The sequence below is a fragment of the Calypte anna genome, chromosome 4A, assembly GCF_003957555.1.
Source record: "Calypte anna isolate BGI_N300 chromosome 4A, bCalAnn1_v1.p, whole genome shotgun sequence".
In the NCBI taxonomy this organism is placed as follows: Eukaryota; Metazoa; Chordata; class Aves; order Apodiformes; family Trochilidae; genus Calypte; species Calypte anna.
The window spans coordinates 33,989,803-34,016,055 of record NC_044248.1 but is presented as its reverse complement, the minus strand read 5'-3'; the positions used below and the strand labels follow the sequence as shown (position 1 = coordinate 34,016,055).

Below are 26,253 nucleotides of genomic sequence, written 5' to 3'. Positions count from 1 at the left end.
ATATTTTCTCCTTTTCTGGACCTCCATCCCACGGAGCAGGGCATTGCTGAGCAGCGGGGATGTTCATGGCTATTGCTGCGGTGTTGGGCTGTGGCAGCGCGGGGGTGTCCCTGGATGCCGCTGCTCTGATGATGCTCCGAAAAGCCGGCGGCCAGTGGCTGCAGCCTCCGCAACCAGAAAGGTCGCAAAAAGCTAGAATTTCGCATGGCTTCCCGTTAGCAGACAGCATTTACTGTGTGGTCTTTAGAGAGCACTTCAGAGCTTTTTCTCCTGCTCCTTAATGGCAGCACCTGTCCAAGGTTTAATTAACAGAGGGTGGCAGCGGTCTGCAGTGATGCGGCGAGTGGGGCTTTGCTATTGGGGTATAACCCCCTCCCTCATATCTTGTCTGCTCTTTGGGAAGGTGCTGCTTTCTTTAACCTGTGAGGTACTGCTCTGCAAAGGACATACTGCGTATTGGGGGTGGTGGCGGCGGTGGCAGGAAAGCCCATTTCCTTTTTTCCTCTCGGTCTCAAGGAGGCGATGGAGAATTTCATCCTTCGCATGGCACTGCCCGGCTCTAAGGGATCGGCCTTTCTCTAGGGGCGGCCCGGCACTGAGGGTCCCCCTTTCCTTCACCCCCGGGACGGGCAGCAGGTCCCCCTCCATTTATCCCAGGGGCAGGCGGAGGTCCCCCTCTCCTTCATTCCCGGGACCGGCACCAGATTCCCCTCCGTTCACCCCCGGTACCGGCAGCACGTCCCCCTCCCTTCACCCGCGGTACCGGCACCAGGTTCCCCTCCCTTCATTCCCGGTACCGGCACCAGGTTCCCCCCCGACACCCCCGAGATGGGCGGCGGTGTCAGGCGGTCCCCGCTGGGTGGCGCCAGAGTCCCGGCAGCGGGATGGCCGCGGGGGTGCCTGGGGGTGGCGGTCGCCATTTCCCTGCGAGGCTGGGGGTGGCCCTGTGGGTGTAGCGGAGCGGGGGACGTGGAGGCTGGGAGAGGGGAGGGGACGCCCGGCCGCAGGGCGTTTCGAGCGTAGGGCTTCTCCTCTTTGGCAGGCGACGGGGGTTTGCAGCTTAATCCTGCAGCTGTTTTGGCGCAGGGTGGAAGTCAGGGGGAGGCCGTAGGCTTGTGCGGAGCGCTGAGGGAGCGCGTCCGTCCTGAGGCACGTTTGGGCCCTGCGGTTCCGAACAGGCTCGAGTTGCTTTGCGGGAGGAAGAGATGAGGGATTTACAGGGTGTGTTTCTGGAGGCTTTCTTGCCCACGGGGGCAGAGGTACCCGTCCAAGTTACAGGAAAGGATGTGATTTAATACAAGAAAAAAAAAAAAAGTGATCCTGTGTTTTCTCTCTCTCTCTATGTTTTCTCTCTGAATGAAAAAAGTTATCTCTTTCATTCATTTTATTTGAGAAGCAGGGAGTGTGAAACACATATATTAGCCTGGTGCAAGATGTGCATCCTTTAGTAGCAGAGGAAGAGATGAGGTCAGGATTGAGAGCAGTCAAAGTCCGTGTCACTGATGTCTAGCAGCTGTGCAGCATGTGGAAGTGGGTCATGTGCAGTTCCCTGGGTTTTTCTATACCTGCCTGAAAAAATGCTGCGTTTTCTTTCCAGACAGGCATTAGAAATAGCCATGCCTACTCGTCAGCCTGTATTTGGAGTCTGTGTAAAGAAATGTGAGACTTGGTAGTAGGAGGTGAATCTTGGCTGAGTATGGGTGACTGATAAAAAGCTTGGATCTCAGCACTGTTTGAGAGGGATCGTGTAACTTCTGAAGTAAACTACAGGCAAGCACCACAGGCTGAAAAATGGTGGGTTTGGCATAGTTTCAGTTTTGTTTTTCCCTTGATCTGAAGACTCAGACTAAAGCATTTATTCTTCAGGAAGACATCCAGTCTTCATGTGGAAACACCAAGCAAAGATGAAAAATCTTCCCCCAGGTACTTTTGCTCCTCTGGTTAATCACCTTGTAGATTACAGCTTGTGTCTGATTTCACAAATTATTTTCTTGGCTTGAGCCACTGGGGTTTGATGTGTGTGTGTGTCTCTGCTATGCTAAACCTCTCTAATAATTTTAATTTTCTTCTTTTGAAGCATTTATATACTGTAGCCAAGTAATCTCTGTGTCTTCCTTTTGATAGCCTTAACAGCTGATGCTCCATAGGCCTCTCGTGCAAAGCATTTTCTTGAGCTCTCGCCCTTTCTTTGTGGCTTCTTCTGCCTCCTCCCCAGTTCTTAATCAGAGACCTGAGGAAAATCTCCTCTTCTACTACTTCTCCCCCCCCCCTACAGCACACTAAAAGCACAGGGATTGTCCTCCCTCGTTTTATGTTTACAGGTGTGTGTGTGTAATCTCTTAATTTTGTGTAAACTCAAATTATTTTCAAGTTCTTTCTTTTCTGGAGTAGACTTGTCCTGTGAGGCCTGTGCTTGCTATTCTTATACTACGTTGTATTTGTTGGAGTTCACAGAATTATCTGTGTGGAAAAGACCTCTTGAGATCATCAAGTCCAACCTTTGATCCACTACCACTGTGATTCCCAGTCCATGGCACTAAGTGCCACATTCAGTCTCTTCTTAAAAACCTCCAGGGATGGAGAATCCACCACCTCCCTGGGCAGCCCATTCCAATGCCTGATCACCCTCTCTGTAAAGAATTTTTTCCTGATATCTAACCTAAACCTCCCCTGTCAGAGCTTAAGTCCATGCCATCTTGTCTTACTGGTAGCTACTTGGGAGAAGAGCCCGACTCCCCCCTGGCTCCAACCTCCTTTCAGGGAGTTGTAGAGAGTGATGAGGTCTCCCCTGAGCCTCCTCTTCTCCAGACTGAACACCCCCAGCTCCCTCAGCCCTTCCTCACAGGACTTGTGCTGGATCGCTTCTCAGCCTCCTTGCTCTTCTCTTGACCTGCTCCAGCACCTCAATATCTTTCCTGAGCTGAGTAGCCCAGAGTTACTGAGCTGAATTTACTTATGATCAAATTCTTTACTCTTTTTGTGCTGGATGTGGCTGGGATAGAGTTAATTTTCTTCATAGTAGCTAGTGTGGATAGCTTTTGGATTTGTGTCGGAAATAGCGTTGATACTGCAGAGATGTTTTCCTCCTTGCTGTGCAGTGCTTACACAGAGTCAAGGCCTCTTCTGCTTCTCTCACTACCCCACCAATGAGTAGGTTGGGGAGTGCACAAAAAGTTTGGAGAGGACACAGATGGCACAGCTGACTACAACTGACCAAAGGGTTATTCTGTACCGCATGTCAGGCTCAGCATGCGTAAAGCTGGGGTAAGAAGGAGAAAGGGGACAGATATTCAGGGTGATGGCATTTTGTCTTCCCAAGTGACTTATTTGTCATGGAGCCTGGCTTTCCTGGGGATGGCTGGGCATCTGCCTGTTGATGTGAAGCAGTAAAAGAATTCCTTGTTTTGCTTTGCTTCAGCACTTGGCTTTTGCTTTACCTATTAGACTGTTTTTATCTCAACCCACAAATGTTCTTACTTTCTTCAGATTCTCTCACCCATCTTCACCATCTCTCACCCATGGGGTGAGTGAGTGAATGAGTGGCTGTGTGCTTCTTATTTGCTTGCTGGGGTTAAACCAGGACATTTTAAACCGGGACGTTTTCTCTGCCTCAGAATTATAAACATCCATGTGCATGTATCAGACATACAAACATACAGGTGTTATGTACATCTATGTTTCATAGAAGATAGAGGAAAACCCCACCTTTATTGGCTGAGTATCCAGAACGAAGCCCTGAAGAACCACACTAGAAACTTCCTCAACTGACTCTTGCTCCCCACTGTCTCTGAGTTTTCCAATTTGTCAGTTTGTAGTCCATTTATTGTGCTCTCATTGGTGTAAAATAAGAGCAATCTTTTTAAGTAGAATAATCTGCAGCCCTATGTAAAGCACTCTACCAAAGCTGCTTTACTTTCATTATTATCAATTGATTCTGCAGTTTCAGAGAGTGCAGCCTGGTTTGAGCCAGTGTCTATTTTTCGTGTAATCAGGTAGACCAGCCCTACTTATGTTCCCGTCCTTTCATTCTTTATTGATTGCATTGCCTGGTTTTTGCCATTATCTTGCCTTGCAATGAGAGTTATAATTACTGAGATTAACCCATTCTCCTCTTTAGTGGGTGTCAGTACAATGCTCCAGTCTTCTGGCATGTTCCCAGCTTTTTGAAGGGGAATCTCTTCTTGGCGTAATCAGAAGAGGTATGAAATTAGATACTGCTGCAGCCCCTGAGCCTCATGAGCAGCTTGATGCCAAAAGCTTGGGTAAACAAAAGGTAGTCATGACACCGATAGTGTTCTGTCAAATATCCTGGAGTTTGTTGATCCTCATGAGCACCTTGTGTCTTTAAACCTCCATTTGACCTTCACATTCCTGTCTGGAATGCAAATGCTGTAGTCTGCATGTGTGTTTTGCGCGATCCCCAGCATGTATTGAAACTCTGTTTTCATTCTTAGGAATGTATTTTAGTCTCTTCACATGGACTGTCAAGAGTAACTGAAGGACTGTATCATTTTACCAGGCTGTAATCTATAACTGGCTTGTAACCAATTAATCTGACTAGGAGCAGGCAGTTATCAGAGCAAACAGCCATCTGTTCAAATCCTCCCTTTTAGCCACTGTACAAAGTCATTTGAAAGATGCAGAGCAGGAGAGAGAATGGGCGGTTAAACTGGCCTCCAGAATGATCCTCTAAATCACCTTATCTTTACAGAGAGAAAGGATATGGATAGAATCCTCAAATCGCCTTTGTAAAGAGGAGTTTCATAATTAATTACTTTCTGCTTTGCCTGATTCTATGCAGTTGGAGCTGTAACTTTTGCTACCTGGGAAACTTGCATTTCGGTGTTGTGCACTGTTTCCCATTGCTGAGCCCTACAGATAGGTACAGGCAGCCATCTTATCTGTATGGTTAAGCCTTAACCATTAATATCTGTAAAAATCATTTGAGATGATCTTCATATGCAAAAGGTTGTATTAAATAGAGATTTTTATTTTAATTGAATCAATTGTGATGCTAAACTTAAGAGATTGCTTCTATGCTGAGTCTCTAGAGGCCTGCATCAATGTGATGTGTGTGAGGGGTGCCTCCCCCCTGCCATGTTTTTTAATGGTGAATGTACTTGTGGATATACCTCAGAGTCTGGAGCAGGAGCTGAAACCTTACTGAGTGCAGACATGTTGTTAATGATTGTAATGAAAAGTCACTAAATCATTGGTCTGCATAATGTGCTTGGTGAACAATAGCAGAGAGGTCTGATTTCTATCTCATTGGCACTTTTGGCTTTTTCACTGTGTGACTTTCTCTGGTGCTCATGAAAAAAAAAAGTGCTTCATATGACAGGTGCTTTGTGAACTTGAAAGATTAAGCTTGTTCTTCACCCTCCTCTGATTTTCCTGTTATTCCAGTCCTGGTTTTAAGTTGTCCCCTGAAGCACAGACTCAGCAGTGATATGGATGCAGGATTGTGTGGTGATGTCAGACAATTACATGTGCATCAGAGCTCTGAAATGCAGTATAAGCTTTTAAGTGAGACTCTTGGCTAAAATTGTAGCTTCTCACAATCTGTAGAACTCCAGCTGTTCCCTCTGGTGGTGATGTCCCTGTGGTCTTGCACCCATCCAGGGCCACTGCTATCACTGCCCTGCATGGGGCACCTGTAGTGGTTGTTCTGCTCTGTCACTAGATACAAAACTGTGTCCTTGAAAGCACCCAGAAGTGCACAATGAAGAGGTAAGGGGCAGCACTGGTATGTTGCAACAAGGCAAGTTCCAGAGGGACACAGAAAAAAATTATTCCCCATGAGAGTAGCAGAGAACTGGAAGCAGTGCCAGAGACCTCATTTCTTAACCCACGTTGAACCTTGAGTGGACAAGACCCAGTATCTCAATGGTCAGTGTGAAGTTAGCTCGGTGTGGAAAATATGTTTGGACTATGTGACCTCCACATGCTGCTTTCAGACAGATTATTTTTTTTTTTAATTTCTCTTCAGCCATTAGTACTCATTCCTTATACCAAGGTTCATTCTGGCTGTGTCTAATAGAAGTCAGTTTTTCACCACGAGGTGACTGAGAATTGTGCTTATGTTTCCCCCCCAAATAAACCCTTTTTTTCCAGACTCCTCATTTTTGGGGCTCCATCTCAGAAATCACTCATTTTCCCAAATGATTCTTTTCTACTCTCCCAGGTGTCAAGTGAGGTCTTTCACTGGAATACAAGCTCCAGAGCATAAGAAAATAAAAACAGTTAATACAAGAAGTTATTAGAGCTCATGGGCATGTTCTTAACTAATGTAGATCTCGCAGTGACTCCCACTGTTAGTGGTTTAGGATCCGAACAGTAAGTATTTCTGTAAGATAGTTAAGCAACAGCTGTATTCCTGACTTCCTTACTGGGATTTAGTGGCTTAGGTAATTGGGTTCATTGCTATTTGGAGCATAATCAAGAAGCATTCATTCTCTGTACAGCCAGCATATAAAATCTGCAAGAGCTGCATACAGCGCTTACTCAATCAATGTAAATCATTTAGCAGCCCACATAATGGACATCTGGCTATTGGACTAAAAAATCCACTTGGTAATAAAGGCAGATGAGTCATGAACAAATTTTCCAGTTATATATAAAATTATTACATCCACAAGAGACTCTGAAAGATGAACAGACTTCAGCTTTACAGACACAAGGAGGGGAGGTGAAATGCTGATGTTGTATTTTCATGTATTCTACATATGTTTTTTCAGTGCCAAGCTGGTATTTTGGCAGTTAATAATTATTACTGACAAAACCCAGCTCAGCTTACTTGAGGGACTGGGTGATTCTTTTCCACTTACTAAGGGCTCATGGTGATGGTGAACACATGTGAATAGATCTGTCTTGAAATTAAGTTTGAATTTTGCACCAGGATTTAAGAGCTGCAGAATCCTCTATGCTGAATTGGAAGGTAGGGAATCTTCTCTGTCCTTGAGGAGGAGTGTGCAGTTGTTGTGAAAGCTGGACCCTTGGCTATTAATTCAGGACAGATTTCCTGGGATTAAACTATCAGAGTATGGTCCTCATTTAGACCTCTGACATCAGTTAGGAGTGTGCTGGCTGAGTATCAGCAGCTGCAAAGGATGCAGATGATGAGGTTTCTTCTTGCCAGGGGATGTCAAATCCCTGAACCTTTTCACTCACTCAGCATGTATTTGCCAGTCAGCAAATGCTGTGATTATTGAAGCATAGGTTTGAGCTCAGTTTCCTTCCTTTCTTGAATAGCTCCTGTGCAACAGGAGAGGAAACAGTGCCCCTTCCCATAGCATATTCCACCTTTTGCTTTCAGTGTCACAACATTATGAATCACTAGGGGAACTAAACATCTAACAAATTATTTTTTTAAATGAGAACTTGATTAGCCTCTCTTAAAACACAACTCACTATCAATTACATTGTGTAGATTCTCACAAAATTTTCATCTCTTGACTCCCATCTGCTCTCCCATTCTTGTTTGTATACAGACTAAACGGGCACATCTTTGGGGCAGTGTGGTAATACTAAAGCAAAAAGCACTGATTGAAGGTTTTGAGTTTTCCTATATGAGCTTGGGAAACTCCGCCCCTTGAGTTTTAAAACGTATGTACTGGTACTCTGTAGCTGTTTCTAGTCCAGGATCTCCAAGTGCTTCATAGTAACAGAGTGTTAGTGAGCACTATCTGCTGCTTTGGAAAAGGAATCCTCCCTCCTCCCACAGAAAAATGCAGGCATGGAAAGCTGTGTTCTTAATGCTGCCACAAAAGAGCAAAACACTTTATAAAGACCTAATCTTCCCAGACTTGCAGTTTTAACTTCAAGTAAGATAAAAAAGCACAACAATTGCTTTTAAATCATGGATGTAAAAGGTGGAGTAGGACCAAGAGAAAGAACATGGATTATGGATCAAAGCTGTAATGTTTTGCAAATGATAATGTGAAAATCTCCCCTGGGCATTGGGTCCTTTTCTTGCGATTTATCTTCCCTTCCTAACTGGCAGGCAGATCTCTCTGTGCATGCTTTTGTTTCTCCCTTTCTCCCCTCTCCTTTCTCCTGTGCCCCAATCTTGTCACAAGTCAGGGTGACATGAGCTTGCTTCTTGGCTGCTGCACAGAATCAGGGAGAAAAAGAGCACTGCCTGAATGGGCTGAGGAGTGGTTTGTGTGTATGTCACTAAATCCAGGCCCTAGTTCAGCTGTTCCTCAGTGCTACTGGAAATGATTCCTCATCTGCATGGACAGAATTGAGACAACAACTGGGCTCATAGCTGCCCTTTGAAAATGTGCAAGGTTTGTCTGTAGGACATAAGGCATCCCTGCTGCTGGGGCAAATCCTCCTGGGGTGTTCCTGGATGCTGACCTAGGCTGACTGTGGAAGCTTCTCATACTGAGGTGATTCCAGTAGCTCTGTCCTGTCTTGGACTGGGACGCAGCTTCAAAGCACTGAGCAGCAACAAACCTGAAAGCCTTTAGGGAACTGGTGACATTACACACAGTCTACTGGTAAGGCAATTGATTAGTTTATGAACATGGCCATGTTTCTATGTTCTCTTTCTAGGCGTGGACTAAAGTCACAGAACTTTAATCCAGAAAAAGTCACTTTCCAGCGAGACTTATTCTTCCCAAATCTTTCTGATGGCAGAAGGCAGGGAAGGGTAATTGATGAACAGAGTTCTTAAGATTTAAATGTGAGGACTGTTCAACCCTAAAGATGCTTTTTGGTTTTTGAAGTTTTTATTGCAAGGGAGACACTGACAGTGCAGTGTGAGATAATTTTTTTCTTCCATATAAACTGAAGTGTATGTTGCAGCTGCAGTGTTTGATGTAATAGACTAGGCCATTTTTTCCGATGCATTTTTGTTTGGTTGGTTGGTTTTTGTTGTTTTTTTTTTCCCCCTAGAAATACCATATCTAAATCTATGACTGGTCTGATACATGAAGAAAAAAATAATCATGTGCAATAAATATGATGAGTCCTGCAATATACCGTTTAAATGTTCACATTTAAATATTTTGGTGCTGAGCAATTACTCATATTGGTTAATTGTTTTGTGTCTGTGTTTGCAATTCCTTGTAGCACTGCCAGGGACTCTGGTATCTGAAGTTGCAAATAGCCAGCATGAGCTTTCACTTATCAGGCACTACAGCTAAGGAGTGTTTTCCTTTGAAGTCAAGAAAGGCTTTGAAGGAACAATCTGTATGGAGCCTTCAAAGAGAAGATAATAGAGTGAAGGGCTACTTTACTTTTTGTGAATGTAAGGAAAAAATGGAAGAGTGCTGTATTTTTGGGGGATACTAGAGAGAGATAGTTGATAAGGTCCCAGTGTTTTAAATTGCCTAGTGCTTAATATGTGCCAGCTATGTAAGGAAGAAGATGCTATCTACACTGGAGAAGAAAATAAAGCAACTCTTTTAAATTTATACCTTTAGTTAATTTCTACAAGGTATTTACCTTCCGAACCTACTAAATCAAAATCACTTTCATTTTTGACAGATAATGTTGTACTAAAGACAATAAAGTGGGATTATAACGGGGTTTGGAGACCTTGTGGAAAACCAGATGGTTAGGGTAAATTTTTTTCACTTCATTTAACCTGTTAACCTGCAGGGCTCCTGTCATTAGAGACTTAGGTAGGCCAGACTCTTTCACAGAGTTATCTTGTTCCACCTGAAATGTGCTCTGCTCTTGTACATCCCTCTGCTAAGCTATCCCATAACTATTTAATTCTAGGTCTTTCCCTTCCTTAGACAAAAGCAGGCTTGTGAATTAGACCAGGAGTGAAGGGAAAAGTTCTTGATGTGATGCCATTATCCCAGCTTTTAATGATACATGGCCATTTTAAGACATTCTTTCATTTTTTGTATTGATTTTTAAGGTCACTATGTAACCAAGATAAGCCAATGCATTCAGTAAGTAGTTGTTCTGATGCCCAGACCAGCTTGCAGTATTCATAAATTATCAGAGGACAGATCCAAATCTGTCTGAAAAAGTCATTGAGATTAATTGTGAAGATCAAGCACAATACAACATTACACAGTACAAGCCAAAGCAAAGCGAGGTGGAGAGAATTAGGCAGGGCTCTTGCACTCTGGGCAGTTTCACTGCTGATGTAAGTGAGAGAGAGGACTTGCTGAGAAAGCAGCAGTATGCAGATTCTTTTCCCCACAGTTTGCACTTCTTACTCAAGCCTTACTGTTTATTTGTTTGTTTCTAGGACATTTATTTAAAAGAGGGGAAAAAAAAAAAAAAAAAGGTCCAGCATTGGGAGGCTCTTAATCTTTAGCCTTTTTTGGATTACTTGTAAGTGATGTTTCTATGCAGATTTGGTGTACTGGCACGCTGGTTGCACACCTGCCAACTCTACCTACTTGCAGGCCTACTTTGTTCAAATTGTCCAGGATCTGAGTGCTGAATGAAGGTTTTTTGGCCCTGTGGTGAGCAGTAGGTTGCATTTTGGTCTTTGTAACATGTTCCATTACATTTGAGGGCTGGAGTTAGAGTGGAAAAAAATGTGGTAGAAAGCTCAGCAATGATGTTTATCTGTTGTGGGATTTGTACATGCAGAGTACGAATGAAAAACCGTATGAATCAGTTTGAAGGCTTAGATAACTCCTTGCGTTTGTTATAGGCTGTGTTCCTCTCCTCATTCTTTCTGTTTTAGTCTGTCTTAGTTCTGCTTGTTGCCAGCTAACAATTTTCACTTGTTACATAACCTGAATGTGGAATGTTTGGACCAAGATTTGCGTCCTGACGTGTTTTTGAGGTATCTGGTACACAAAGTAATTAACAATTAGACTGACAACTCAGATAAATCTTTCTGGCATAAAGACATAATGGAAATGTCTTTACAGCTCTTATGTCAGTATTGTCTTAAGCCATAATAGGGAGTAGGTAACATTTAGGATTATATCAGTAGGATTATATCAGAATTAGGAAGAATTCTGAAAGTGAGAAATCCATTCAACTTAAAAGGTTCAATGGTATTTGTGATAAAGGACCTGGGTTTGTGAGAGCTAAGAATTGCACACTTGGCCCTTCAGGGTGGTAGCTTCTGCCTCTAATCATTGTACTTAGGTCAACACTTTTCCTGGGCTGATCATTGCAACATGCAAATAGGTGCCTATGGGGTGGGAATGTACAGAGTGCAGCAAATGAAGGATTTTTGTCTGAGCTGCTAATGCAGCTGTTTCAGTTTAGTGAATGGTTAGATTGGAGCAGAGAATATTTTCTTGTCTGAGAGGTTTCAGTGTTCTTCAAGGCCACATGGCCCTTTTGAAGAGTAGCCTACAGCTGGCAGTTTGGCTGTTTTTGTGGACACACGTGGAATTAGGATTTGGTGTTGGAGGGGAAGAAGAAAGGGAAGTGCTAATGGCTGACTTTTGACGTGATCTAATTTAGCTACCGATGATGCTGATAAATAGGGGAAATATGCATGCAGAAATATTTCTTCCTCTCTGTCTCTAAATATATACATAGCACACTAGGTATATTTCTGCATGCTTTAAAAAATTCTCTGCATCACTCTTTCCTCTGTGGGTGTATAGGATTATCCATTAAGACAGAATTAATCCCTGATTGCGAAACACACAAGCTCAGCATTTGCCACAGCTTTGCTCTTAGAAAAGGATTCAGACATTGTGGGCTTCATCAAAGAATGGCAGATTCTTGGCAGAACCTTCTTCCATTTGTTTCAGTGAAACAGTTAATAAATCAGTCATGCATCATTGCTGGATTAGCAATCACACCCCCAAATGCTAATAATTGTTCTCACTCTTTCTCCTGAAGATTACCCTTAAATCCTATCAAAGGACAAGATGTCTTTTGCCTTGTATGGCATAAGCACCCTAGTGACCTACAGCCAAAGTCAATAGTAAATTAAATCTTTGACATGATGAAAGAACACTGTGCCTTAACCATGCCCAGTGTTTCTTAAGATGCCTTTAGTTTCTCTGGTCAATGCCTCCACTTTTTATTTTTCCTTTGTTTTGGTGTGGGTTTTTTCCCACCTCAGCCAGACTGGCCACATACGCTGAAGTTGAAGGGGAGGAAGTTTGCCACAATGAATCACTCCAGAGTCTGTTGCAGCGTCACACAGGCTGGGGGAGATTTGCAAGGCTGAAGTCTCCAGAGCAATTGGAACCAAGAAAATGAGAAGGTAGGTGCTTGAGAAATTATTTCTGTTTTGTTAATAGGGCATATGAGTTTGGTTACCTCTTGTCTGCAGCTAAATGTGGTCTTTGTCACTGCCTGCTACTCTTTGTCTGAAAGCAGAGAAACAGCATTGGAGAAAGGTCATAAATTGATGAGAGAATTCAAGATCTGTGAGCTGCTCTTGTTCTGCAGTTTCAAAGGAGAGTTGCTTGGATGTTGTGCATATAAAATATTAAAACGCTTTCCTTGGTTTTGCAATATTCACCCAGGAAATTACTTGGCTCAGCAAGGACTCCTTACCTACAAGATATAATATAGTAATTTATATTCTTATAGTTTCATGATGTTTTAATGCATGGGAAATTCATATTAGTGTATCTGTTAAATATTTTGCTCACAACCTTACAATTATTTGCTAGTCTGTTATTAGATTTAAGGGATGGTCTGGAGATTCAACTTCTCTTAGCACACAGGCAAAGATAACAGGATATAAAATGAAAGGTGTAAACAGTGTTCAAATTTGATCTTGGATGCATAACCAATGATACAAGATGGTGCAAGTAGCTTTTTCAAGTGCTTCCCTGTAACTATGCAACCACAGTGTGCTGGCAGAGATGTACTTTCTGGTATGATCAGCATGGTTGTCTTTTGTATTGAACTGTTAGATGAATAAATGAGCTAGCATTCAGATCCAGGCTCACTGAGAGTGGCTCCAAATAAGGTGTCACACTGTTACATTCAGAACTATTGTCTCCTTCATTGACAGAACAAAATCTTCACTTACATTTTAGTTTGTAATATTTCATTTCTAGAAACTGCAAGGAAAAGTGGTGGAGGGGGGCATGTAGGTGAGAAGGGAGCAAAGACAAGTGCAGCTACACAAAGAAGAAAGGTTAAATGTTTGGGCATAGAATTGAAAAGTAAGAGAAGAAAATTGGGGTTGAATGGAGAAAAAAAATGTGTGCAGGGACAGCAAAAAATAAAAAAATCTGAGAGGAACCCAGACTGAAACTGAACTTCGGTTTGTACCAGGTGCTGCCTTGAGTGAAGACTTAAGCGGGTCAGCTCACTATCTTTTAGTCTTCAGCCTCACCTAATACTGAATTCCTCTGCAGATAGTCACAGCTCACAGAGCACTTCCATCTAAGCATAAAAGAACATGCACTTTTAGTTTAATTGAAAACTCAGGTTATGGGTCCATCCTTACCAATGAAGTATTTCGGTGACTTTCAGACCAGCTCTCCCCTTTTCTGGTTTTCAAATTATGTTTTCCTGGCTCCTTCATAGAATCATAGAATCATAGAATCCTTGGGGTTGGAAGGGACCTCGAAAGATCATCTAGTCCAACCCCCCCTGCCAGAGCAGGGCCACCTAGAGCACTTCGCATAGGAACGTGTCCAGGCGGGTTTTGAATGTCTCCAGTGAAGGGGACTCCACGACCCCCCTGGGCAGCCTGTTCCAGGGCTCTGTCACCCTTACAGTAAAAAAATTTTTTCGAATATTCAACTTGAACCTCCTATGCTCCAATTTACACCCATTACCCCTTGTCCTATCACTGGTCACCACTGACAAAAGCCTAACTCCATCTCCCTGACACTCACCCCTTACATATTTGAAAACATTGATGAGGTCACCCCTCAGTCTCCTTTTCTCCAAACTAAAGAGACCCAGCTCCCTCAGCTTTTCCTCATAAGGGAGATGTTCCACTCCCTTAATCATCTTAGTAGCTCTGCGCTGGACTCTTTCAAGCACTTCCCTGTCCTTCTTGAACTGAGGGGCCCAGAACTGGACACAATACTCCAGGTGCAGCCTCACCAATGCAGAATAGAGGGGGAGGAGAACCTCTCTTGACCTACTAACCACACCCTTTCTAATGCACCCCAGGATGCCATTAGCCTTCTTGGCCACAAGGGCACATTGCTGTCTCATGGTCATCCTCTTGTTTACCAGGACCCCCAGGTCTCTTTCACCTACACTGCTCTCCAGCAGGTCAGCCCCCAACCTATACTGGGACATCGGGTTGTTCTTCCCCAAATGCAAAACTCTACACTTCCCCTTGTTGAATTTCATCATGTTTCTCTCTGCCCAACTCTCCAGCCTGTCTAAGTCTCTCTGAATGGCAGCACAGCCTTCTGGTGTGTCAGCCACTCCTCCCAGCTTAGTGTCATCAGCAAACTTGCTGAGGGTACATTCTATACCCTCATCCAAGTCGTTGATGAAGATATTGAACAACACCGGTCCCAGTACCGACCCCTGAGGGACTCCACTAGTCACACACCTCCAACCAGATTCTGCCCCATTGACTACAACTCTCTGACTCCTTCCTTTCAACCAGTTCCTGATCCACCTCACTACCTGATCACCAAACCCATACTTGATCAACTTATCTACAAGGATGCTGTGAGAGACGGTGTCAAATGCTTTACTGAAATCAAGATAAACCACATCTACCGCTCTTCCATCATCTATCCACCTAGTAATTTCCTCATAGAAGGCTATGAGGTTAGTCAAACATGATTTACCCTTGATAAAACCATGCTGACTGCTCTTGATGACCCCCATGTCCTTGATATGTCTGGAGATAGTGACAAGAACAAGTTGTTCCATCACCTTTCCAGGGATGGAGGTGAGGCTGACTGGTCTATAGTTACCCGAGTCTTCCTTCTTGCCCTTCTTGTAGACTGGAGTGACATTTGCTATCCTCCAGTCCTCAGGCACCTCTCCTGTTACCCATGACTTAAAGCTCTGCTTCTTGGTGTGTTCACTGACAGACTTACAGCTGAGCTGTGACTATTGATGTCCCAGCAGACTGCACCATGGACTCCACCACTGTCATGCCAAGGAAAAAACACAGGAACCATAGGGCTCACATCACGGTTCTGCAGTGCAGAGCTGTTCTTCTTGCAGCCTCAGAGCACTTGCTGTGTGACTTTTCGTTTATTGTCTTTGGATTTCAGCTTCTCTTCAAATGTGGTTAATAAAATTTTGCTTGCCATATGAAAATTGTAGAGGAAAAGCAGTAAGTACAAGGAAAAATATGATGATATAGCAGCTACTTTGGAAATAGCGCAGCTATTTTAGATGAAACACACTTAAGAAAATGGAAAAGCCTTAAGACTTCACACTGATTGTTTTCAGTCCTTCTTTAAAACTATTTAACTCTGTAGTATTCAGGCCCTTTGAATTTTTTCTTTACCCAAAGCCTAATTCTTCTTGGCTTATTTTAAGACAAAAGGGAAATAACACTTTTTTTTTTTTGTAGCATAGCAGTACCTTACACTTTTTTTTTTTTTTAAAGGAAGGAATTGGATATGTTCGGTAAACAATTGCACCTTGGCTTTTAATATGGAATGCATACCTGATGTGATGTAAGGAAAGGCTGTTCAGAGAACAATGGATTCTAAGCCCTCTGACCACCAGGAAAATATGAATTCAGTTCCTTCTTTGCCACAGACTTTTTTTTAAAGTTTTTTTTAGTTTTTTATTTCGACATCACCTTGGGCAAACTGTTTTGTCAATAAGGCTTTTCAAGACCTAGGCTACTACCCTTCTACACAGAGGCATCCCAATGATGAGTACGTAGGGAATAGTGAGCTCCTTCAGCATTACTTTGATGGGAATCATGTGAGTACCTACAATAATCACTCCCTCTTCCAGCAGCAGGCTGTGCCCTGAGGAAGTGCCCTGAAGGTGCATTACCTGCACCTCATGTCTGTGCAGGTAATGAGCAGTATTCCAGTGTTGTGGGTTAATCTCCAGGCTGGTGTTCAATGTGCAACAGAAAATGTCCCTACAAAAAAACAAATGCAAAATGCTGAGTGATTCTGGCAAACTGAAGATGCAGTGCTTCCATTGGTGACATATGGAGTGACTACTCCATTACATTTCTTCATCCTCCTCAGCACAGCCTCTGGACACCACAGTCCTGAGCCATGCCGTAGGTTTTAAGGGTGCTGCGGTAATGCAAATGCTATTGCTACCACTAATGAGCTTGATTTTGTTTTAATAGCAGCCTTCTCTGCAAAGCCACAAACCCAAATTATTTTCACAAGGCAGGGGGAGTGTGGAATTATTACAATAATTAGAGCACGACAGCAGCCTTGGTCCAGAAAAACAGCTTAGAGCATAACTGGTGGAGAAAGTTCAGTCCAGCTCACTCAGACCAAACATTAAGATCATGGGCAGCTGCTGAACTGTCTTTTAAAACCTGCCTCTCCTACTGTGTCTGAAGAACTACTCTGCCTCTCCTTCCTAGCATTTCATTTTTCATTTAATTTTCCTCTCCTGCCCAGCCAAACTGAGACCAGCAGCTCCCACCTCACTGTGGCCTGGGAAGTCTGAGGTTGTAAACCTCTTTTGGTGCTTTGGAGAGAATTTCCCATCTAATGTGTGCTGATTTGTTTGAATAAACATGGGTAGAGGAAAATACCCATGGCTGTCTTTGGGGCAAGTTGTTACAGTTTAGTTACAGCACTTTATAGTTCTTTAAACTCTCTGGGGCTAATGGGTATCTGATGTTCCCAAAAATTTTTTAGCTCTGTCTGCAGACATAGATTTTCCATTTTTTTCTTCTTCACCTGTTCTGAGCACTGTCTTGACAGCTTTGCTCTGCCAATTGAGACACCCACTGGATTTTACACCTGCTGCTCACTCACCTGTTTAGAAGGTAGCTTGGATATGACTCCTATCACACTGCCAGTGGCCCAATAGCAGGGCTGAGAGTAGGCTTTTGAAGCAAATACAATTTGGAGTCAGCTAAGTTACATCAGTCAGAATGGAAATTTTTAACTGCATTTGTTCTGGAAATCAGCACAGGATGAGTATTGATGAAATGTTGTAATACCTGATATCCTGCATCACCTAAGAGCAGGTTGCATCCACAGTGGCATCTCCTTAGTCTTAAATAGCTGTGAGCCAGTGATTCTTGGACTTTAATGTGAGTCAGTTCTCACTAGGAAAGGACAGTGATATCCTGAATGGATACTGACTTCAAATAAATGGGTTCTGCCCAGCTGTCCAGAGCCTGTGGATGCCAGAAACAATTTATCAGTTTGACAGTGATGGGAGCAGAAGAAAGCAATATAAGGCTGAAGAGAAAAAAGACCAAAAGAAAAAGAGAGGGAATGACTTGACAACTTTGTGGCGATGAAGAAATATGCCTGAGGGAGAGAAGTAAGCAATATGGATGTTTCCTTACAAAATGGGGTAGATTTGATTAAAGAACCCTGGGAAAGTAGTGATGAGGAAATATAAAAGATGATCATCTGTAGTACATGTGACAGAAGAGAGGAGGGCCTGAGAGGAAAAAGAGAGCAAAAAAAAAGTCTATATAATGAAAAAAGTCTTGCTGAGCTGACAAAAGAATGCCCTTGGAGGAGAAAATGCGAAACTGTAAAGAATCGAGTATTGTGACAATTGTGAGGTGCAAATAAACCCTGGCAACAAGGCAAATGAAGTTCTGTGGAAGAAGGAAAAAGTAGGTTTTCAAATAGAATACAAACTACAAACATTCAGAATTAAATTAAAAGTCTTATTCCACTGAAAGCTGGTTAATCAGGTAGTGCACTAAAATGCTTACATTTTCTTCTTCTGGGTAGGAAAGCCAGTAGCAAGTTTCAAGTACTTAATTCTTGTAGCCTCTCTACAAAAGGTCTCAGGATGGTATTGTGAGTGACTGAAAGAGCCTGCCACCTAAGAACTTCATTTTTAGTGGTTTATCTTCCTCACTGTGGGTATGCCTGCAGTGTGACACAGGGAGGTGCCCCCAGTGGCTTAAGGGAGGCTGAATTCAGTCCAGTTGCACTGTGCTGAAGCAGCAGAAGCGTCAGTGAGCCCTGTGTTTGAAAAATGATTGAGAGCTGAAGCCAGTGCTATTGTCATTGCTCTTCTTTCATGCCTACACCAGTGGCAGGTGCAGGTATGTTGGAATTGAACTTCATAGATGCAGGAATGATGCCAACATTTATAAAAATCAGCACGTTTAATCTTCAGTGTAGTTGTTTCTGCTTTTCCATTGCTTTGTGCCTCACTGGCCCAGGTTACTGCTTGGAGACGGATATGCTGAAGGAAAACCCCCTGTTTTAGCAGGACTGACTACTGAGGGAAACCTGAGCTCCTGAAAGTCTTTATTAATTTAAAATGGGAAACATACTCTGTGTAGTCTTAGTTTTTGCTGGCAGGAGCAAGAATGCAATCAGATGTTCATCTTGTCTTCTAGGACAGTGAGGGTTATAAAAAGGACATATTTGGAAATGTCTCTAGCTGAAGAATTACATTTTTTGTAGAAGAGTAGTTGCTTTATTCAGCTGGTTTTCACTGAGACTGAAAGATTAATCTTCAGGTAGCTCAAACCTCTTAGCATAATTGATTCTAAAAATACCAGTTCAGAACATGACTTGGAATGTAACTTAATATTGTTTCAATTAAAACAGGTAAAGTTCCAGTCTAGCCCTTCATGAATATACTTAGTGCTGTGTTCTTTGTTTTACCTTCTGAAAATTAACTTTTTCATAGGTTATCTTATTCCAAACTGTCTAATGTGTCTAATATATGCAAAGCAGCTAACATATGTGCCAGTGGAGAACTTCAGCTATTAAAGTTTGAGTTCTTTATCTTCCCAGGAGGTGCTAATTCTTGTATCACCACTCAAAACTTTTATCCTTGTTCTTGCAAGTAGAAAACCATAACCCTCTGTCCTCTTAACTTTATTTTTGAAGCCCATATGAAGAGAAAATAAAAGGATTAGAGAGTGAAACAGAAGTTACTAGATGACTGAAAGAATATATAAGCAGGATGTCAAAGAATGCAGGCAAAATGAAACCCGTTAATCAAAACTGGTAAATTTTCTAGGCCTAAAATATTCCTGAAAAGTTAGAGAGAGAGCATTACAACAAAAGCAACTCTTATTTGTTTCAGGTCATTGGAAAATTTTATTACTAGCCTTAAGTAAGAGTTGGTGCTGCAAGTTCAGCCAAGTTAGAGAAAAGGTTATTTGTTCCTATTTCTAACAAACCACATTTGATGTGACTCTGAAGTGCTGTCCTTATAATAATTCCCTTGTGTTTTAATCTTGTTTTATTTCTACACAATAGCTCTTTAGTATATTTTATTGTCGTGCCAACATATGCCTTTCTATTGAACAGCTTTCCACATACAAATTATTCTTTCTGGTTTTGTTGTACAAACAAGGCATGTGGTATAGCTTGTTTCATTTACTCATTTTCACTTGCTCTCAAGGAGAAACATCTTTGGGAGTTACAGAATTTGCCTCTACTGATAACTTTCTGTGTGACTGTGATCTTGGAGACATGGAACTGTACATTCAAAAGTGTTCTTCAGATCTGGGTATTGGCTTGAAGTGTTAATCTTCAGCCTCTGCTAACATTTTCAGAAATGCTAAATGCCTGCTGTGATGGCAGGATTGCTGAGTATTCAGTCTTTTCAATAGCTTAACCATGGAACAAAAGCATCAGGGCACAAAGAAGAAATCATTTTGGGGAAAAAAAAAAAAAGGCTTATTTCTGTAGTACCTTGGTTGCCTTCCATAGTGAAGCACAGCCATTTCTTATCAGCCACCCTTGTAAACCTTTCCAAAATGAGTGAATATTTATTTCTGAATAGGTGGTTTGTCTTGAGCCTGATATTAGCAAATGTTCATACTGTGAGACTCCTACTCCTACTACTAAAAGCAGGTTTGACACCCGGTCTCACAGAGGTCTCTGGTCAGTAACCTTAGACAAAGCTTTGTTGTAGCTCTCATCCTGCTGTGAATGACAATGTCTATTGTAAGTAAGAAAGACTGGTTGCATGCCTTTTTGCCTTTTTATTTTTATAAATATCATCTGGCTGTATGTTCAAGGCCCTTGTGGCAGTGGTGTGCTGCAAAAAACCCCACAAAGCCAAAAAAACCAACCAAACAAACAAAATTTAAATTATTTCCCTATCACCAGGTCCTAATAATTAGAAGTTCTTTTTACGAGAACTTTTTTACAAGAATTATAAAAGTTCTTTGAACAGGAGCTCCAAATGTGTGTATTTTCACTAGATGGGGAGCCAGCAGGAGCTCCACAGAACTGAAGTCCAGGTGCCCTCACAGGCAAGCAGCTAGAGTCTGGACATTTGCAGTAGAAAATGGAGATACCTAAAGACATAGATTATGATCCCCTCATCTGAAAAGAATGTGGGTGCATCCTCCAGATTGCATATTAGCTGAAGGTGGAAGAAAAGCCTATTTATCAGTATTTTTCCTGCAGGCCATTGGCATAGGTCTGCTGCAGTATTTTTAGCCACTGGTGCAATGGAAAATAGTGGTTAAGGCTGGCAAGGTAGCAGAAAAGGGAACTTTTGTAAATATAATAACAATAAATAATTTTAATTCAACATTCTGGAAGACTGTGGTGACTCTGCTGTTTGCCAGTCTTTAATACTTGTACAATGGTGGAACAGGCATAGAGATGTTTGCAAATCCCAAAAGATTAGTTGTGGAAATCCATTCTCTGTTGTTTGCTATAGATAATTTTCCATGGAACTTTCAGCTACCCACTCAGCAAAAAAGGCAATGTTTGAAAAGCATACACATAATTCAATAATAGCTGTGATGTTCATGAGCAACGAGCATCTGCAAAATGGGCCACCAAACTGTTTGGCAAAAGCTTGAAGGAACAAAATGTGTTCCTTGAGACTGAGAAATATTTGTGAATGATTGTTAATTAGAGAAGGTCAAAATTAGTGTCAGATGGCAAATGGTGTTCAGCCAGCCCCCAACGCTGGCACTTAAAATCTCAAAGAAGGAAATTCCTGGAAGTGTTGAAAATAGTCTGCCTGGAGGAGATGTATCTGATATAAAGATAATGCCTCTTTTTAGTCCACTTTATATTAGACATGTTGAGAGGATTCAGTCCAACCAATGTAAGACACAAAGTCTCAATTTCTGCTTCTGTGCAACTTGTCTGTTTGCATACAAATGCCCAGCACTGTGAAGACTGGAGCATCAAAAGCAAAGCTCATTCTTAAAGAAATCTAAGGAGAAAAACATAAAAACTGCTTCAGTGTGCTTACTACAAGGTGCTTCTAGTCAGTTGGGGGTTCAATCAGTGCAGTGTTGTTTCAGCAATGGGCTATAACAATGTGATAAAAGCAAAACTTTTTCCTAACAAAAAGGAGTTGCTAGGCCACATATAGTACTGGAAAATCACGTCATGTGTAAGATAAAATCCTTAATAGACCACTTTGGAGCTCTTCAGACATCTGCAATGGTAGGGCTAAGGTAATGTATAAGAGATGCCACAGAGCCTCTGTAGTGAGGTGATTCTCACACTAATCATGAACAGCTTGATCCATGGGATGTGTGAGGGTCCCTTTGTGGATTGAAGCCCTGGTGCCTATATTGATTACAGAATAGAAAAAAATTTGTGGTGTTACAGCTTTTGTAATTCACTCAGTTGTGTTACAGAGACTGTGAATAGGATATAATAAATACACAGATCTTGGGCTCTGCCATGGTTTTGCTGTACTGGATGTTCATCACTGTGTAAGCAAAGTATAAAAATTTATAGGTCACAGACAGGGCTGTTCTGTTTCTTCTCTGAATGTTTAATTGCTTGGCTAATTTAGTTGTACACAAGCACAGCATGATTTTCCTTAGGTACTTCCTCTCAAGCTGAGGGAAAATGCTTGATAAAGGACAAAATGACTGATTTGCACCAGACCAGTCAAATCAAATCCCATTTTAATTGGAAAATGGGAAGGCATTTCTTATTTATTCATCTTACCTGCCAAATTTGTGCCTTCTAACTCCATCCCCTTCAACACAAGTCTTTTTTACATTCTCTGTGTGTGTACATTTAGAAACAGCAAAGCATATTTATTCTTCATACTGCAAAGTTACTGAAATGCTTTTGCTTACATTTATTACTTGTCTTTTTAAAGACTAACTGGGAATTACCAGTTGGAAATGTGAGTTTTAAAGCTCTTTATAACTGATAATGTGGTAGTATCAGGAGATAAAGAGAGATGAAAGGCACTTGCATAGAATGTTTATTCATTTGGCTTCTTATTTAATGAAATTGTTAGCTCTGAGTATTAGTTACCTACAAGGAAGACTCTTTCCATAACAACTCTTTGCTGGTTTTTTGGACACCCAGGCTGTTTTCCCTGGGTAGTATTCTGTCTGTAACTTTCAGTGGCTCCTTTGGCTTTGTTTACTGAAAGCTACCTTACTCTCACTTGTGCTAGTGTGACTGACCTCAAATCTTGATCTATGAAATAACCTGTTTAAAATGAACTAAAATACATTCAAGTTTTAGTTGGGCCAACTCATTTTGCAAGTCTGTTCTGAAGTGCAGTCACACAAGTTGCTGGACTGTGCAGGATATTAACTTCAGCCAGATGGGCTGTGAGGAACCAAGCTGGGAACCTGTGACCATGAATATTCTGGGGAAGGAAAGTGACAAGGAACAACAGCCTGAAAATACAGATTCTCTTTGGAATTGAAAAAAGTAGTATTCTCACCATTTCTTCAAACTCTTCTGAGTGGTGTCTTCTGTTACAATGAAGGAGCTGATCCCTGTCTTGGGTACTTCCAAGTTCCACTTTTGCTAGAAGTGTGCTTTACATTCTCTAAATGTCATGAAGGAGTAGAACAGGTTGCACCTAAATTTGGAACAAAGGATACATAAATAGATGTTTTTTCTTCTTTCAACATCTGATCCAAAGACCTTTTAAAGGTAGTAGAATCACACCTAATTTCAGTGAACATTGAATCAAGCACCAAACCAGAAACTCATCATCAATACTGTCATTTGAAGACTGCAATCAAGTGGATAGAAAATGCTTTTGCAAAGGATTCCAGTCATCATATGGCTTAGTCTGGTGCCTTACCCTAGGTCCCTCAGCATCATGACTGCTTTCATCTCTTTGCCTAGCTTTGCAATAGCCTGAAGCATCATAAAAATCCCTCAGCCTTATACTCTTTGTTGTATATAAGTGTATTCTTTGAGAAACTGCCTGGAACAGGCATACTTAAGCTAGCATTGAACTCTGTCTAAATAGGAATCTTTTGTGGTTCTTTTGTTGCTCTTGTTCTTGTTTTGTGTGGGAGGATGATATAGTTTGTTGATTTAAGATGTTTCTACAATTTTAGAGACTTTTTAGTGGTATATTTGGTGTTTGAAAGCAGCTGGATTCTTTTATCTCTGGACTTGCCAAGTGGAATTTATTCCACAAACCCTTTGGCATTTTCCAGAATATGCTGCCAACCCTGACTTCTTTAAAGAACTCCACAGCTTTTTTCTTGTGCTGTCATCTTGTTTTCCATGTATTTTTGGTATAGAATAAAAGCTTGAATAAATATGCATAAAGTGGGCAGATTTAAAAAAGAAGTCCAAGTTTTTGAAGAAAAACAGAATGAGAGACAAAGGTATATCAGAACATAGATCTGCTAGGCAGTTATGATCAAATGTAGATCATCAGTTTCATGCTGTGGCATGTAGAGGAATCTCAGAATTCACTTTTAGCTGTTAATTGAGCACATGGAAATTGCTTCTGTGAAAATGAAAAATCATTAAATATTGAACTGCCTGTGCAGTGAACACAGTGATCCATTCTGTGGATCAGTTTTCTATTCAAATGGTTTTGATTTTGTTTGGATTGATCTTTTCAGTAGGGGTCTAATTCAGAATTCCCAATGAAATACAGAGGAGTCCACACTCTGAACATCTGGAATGTCACCACAAATATTTCTGTTGAGCATGTAGATGGACAGTTCAAAATTATCAGAAAATACTTTTCTACTCAAACATGCTACTGAGTGCACACATAACCACAACTTATGTACCCATAATGCATAACCTTTCAAACTTTTGTTTTTCCAACCATCTGGATGTTTGTGCTGTATTGATAATCTTGGGAAAGAGGAGTGATGATAAATAAGCTAATAATGCCCCCAAAAGCAGGAAAGCATGGGAAATTGCTTCAGTCTTATGGTATGTTGGCCTTCTGACTGATGACCACTTTTTCAGAGGAAGCAATCTCTTCATTGCTGGGCCAGAAGCAGGAACATTCTATACCAAATATTTGAAACATTTCTGATGCCGTTTGGGGATTCACATGTATTGGGTTTTTGCCCAGTGCTGCTTGGCCCAGAGGGAGCATTATGACCTGAGTCATGGAAAAAGCCTGGAGGGTCACCAAGGTCCTGGCATTCTCCCCAGAGGTCTCTTGCATGCTGGGATATCTCAAGCCAATGTTAATCAATGGGGTGACGTTTCCTCCAGAGTGGCAATCTCTGCACTGCCAGCTTCCCAGCTGGGCAGAACAGCTCAGAAAAACGAGGTCCTCTTCCATTTTCCTTCATTTTCCTTATTCTGTATGGTAATTTGTGATGGGGTACAGGCACCCTGAATATGGGCGCAGTACCTTCTACCTATGTCTTAATGATCATTCACACCCATCAGAGCAGAATGTTTTATTTATATTTATTTTATATTTTATATTTATTGCCAGCTAGCCTAAAATCCCCCATAAGATAAAAGTGGAAGGATAATTTATTTATGTAAGCCAAATATAGACACCAAATAGGTGCAGAGGCAAGCAAAAAAAACCCAAAACAAAACAAAAAAACAAAAAACCAAACCAAAACCAAATCTTTATCTCTACCTGTATTTTAGCTCAAGTGCAATTAGAATACATTGGTGTTTTATAGCTGGGATCTACCTCCTAAGCAAAACACCCACTGCTTTGGATATAAATGTCCCTGAAAAAAGCCTCTATTTGGGGATTACTTGATAACTGGCCCAACTTTTCTTGGAATTCTTTTCTGATTCAATTTTTCCCCCTCTCTTCATGTTTTCCTGTGATTCAGCATTTAGAGGTCATTTTGAATGTTCTCATACAGGACAAGTGGCAATTTTTTTGTTTGCAATGGAAAAAAGACTCAAGCTTTCTCCTTTGCCCTTTTTTAGACTACAGACCCACTTCTTAAATATTGTGGATGCAAGCCCAACTCCACTCATATCTGTACCAAATACCCCATTGACTTCACTAAAACCAAGATATTGCCCTGAATTTATCAAGTGGTAAAGCACTACTGAGCTATGCACACCCAAAATGCCAGTGGTTTCTTTTCAGGGATTGGCAAAAAGGCTGCTAGGAGATCACAGAGTATTAAATCAGTGTTTCTTTTGTCAAATATCCAGCTGAACCTTTGTTGGTATAAAGTGGAATGTTATTAAACAGTCCACTCCCAAAACTATTCTTAATGTTTAATGTGCAATGTACATTTTTACATTTTACTTTGTTTTGAAACATATTTGCATATCTTTAGTGCTTTGGAATTTGCCTTTTATGAATACATGAGATTCACCTAAAAATGTCAGTATTGTGTTTTATTGTGGTTTCAAAATATCACCATTTTTGGTATAAATACAGTGTAGGATAACCAGCCTCTGAAGATATCTGTTATGAGCTTCTCTGATGTGTTTCTGGCTTGTTTCAGAAGTTCTTTGTTTAGGTGTAGAAGTGGAAGAATCCTTGGTGCTAAGATTTCCAACAGGGACAGTTAAGTACGATTCTGTAGGACACTTTCTCCCTAGGAACTGATATAACTTAGTATAGGTCACTGCAGATTTCAGAAAGTGGTCCTGACCATCACTGAATTGATCCAGTTAATAACTACACATTGAAAATCAAAGAGTCCATAGTTAATAAACCCAATCTGTACTTACCCGGTTAAAAACTGAGCAACATTTTAGCCATGCAGTCTGGAAGTGTCTGAGGAAGCATGGAGCTGCTTCCACACAGTTTACTTGAAGATGGTGCAGATGCACTGTAACTGACACAAATATTTAAGAATGGTGATTTTTTTTTCGTGGGAATACTGTGATTGCCCAAAATTATTGCCCTTCTTATTGGTATGTGGAAGCCAAATTGCTTTTTATAAAGAACTAGGCTCAGAGGCTACCCAATTCATCTTGTGTCTCCATATTTAATTTACTTTTATGTTGGAGTCACTGAATTAAGGAAGGTTACTTTGCAGTGACTTAATACAGCAGGGAGACTCTAAAGGTGTAATTCTCCTTACAGTCAAAAGATGGTGGTATAATT

At 41.5% G+C, this 26,253-nt stretch overlaps 1 protein-coding gene across 2 annotated transcripts in view; it reads left to right on the top strand.

Annotated features, from left to right (window-relative positions):
• The first annotated feature begins 3,504 nt into the window (after window positions 1–3,504).
• TRIM2 (tripartite motif containing 2) overlaps window positions 3,505–26,253 on the top strand; it is a 121,034-nt gene continuing 98,285 nt past the window's right edge. The window contains exon 1 of one of the 2 annotated variants that reach the window (XM_030449594.1): window positions 3,505–3,523. The gene's annotated coding sequence lies outside the window, so the exon portion shown is untranslated. The remainder of the gene's footprint in view (window positions 3,524–26,253) is intronic. The other variant, XM_030449592.1, reaches the window with a different exon arrangement.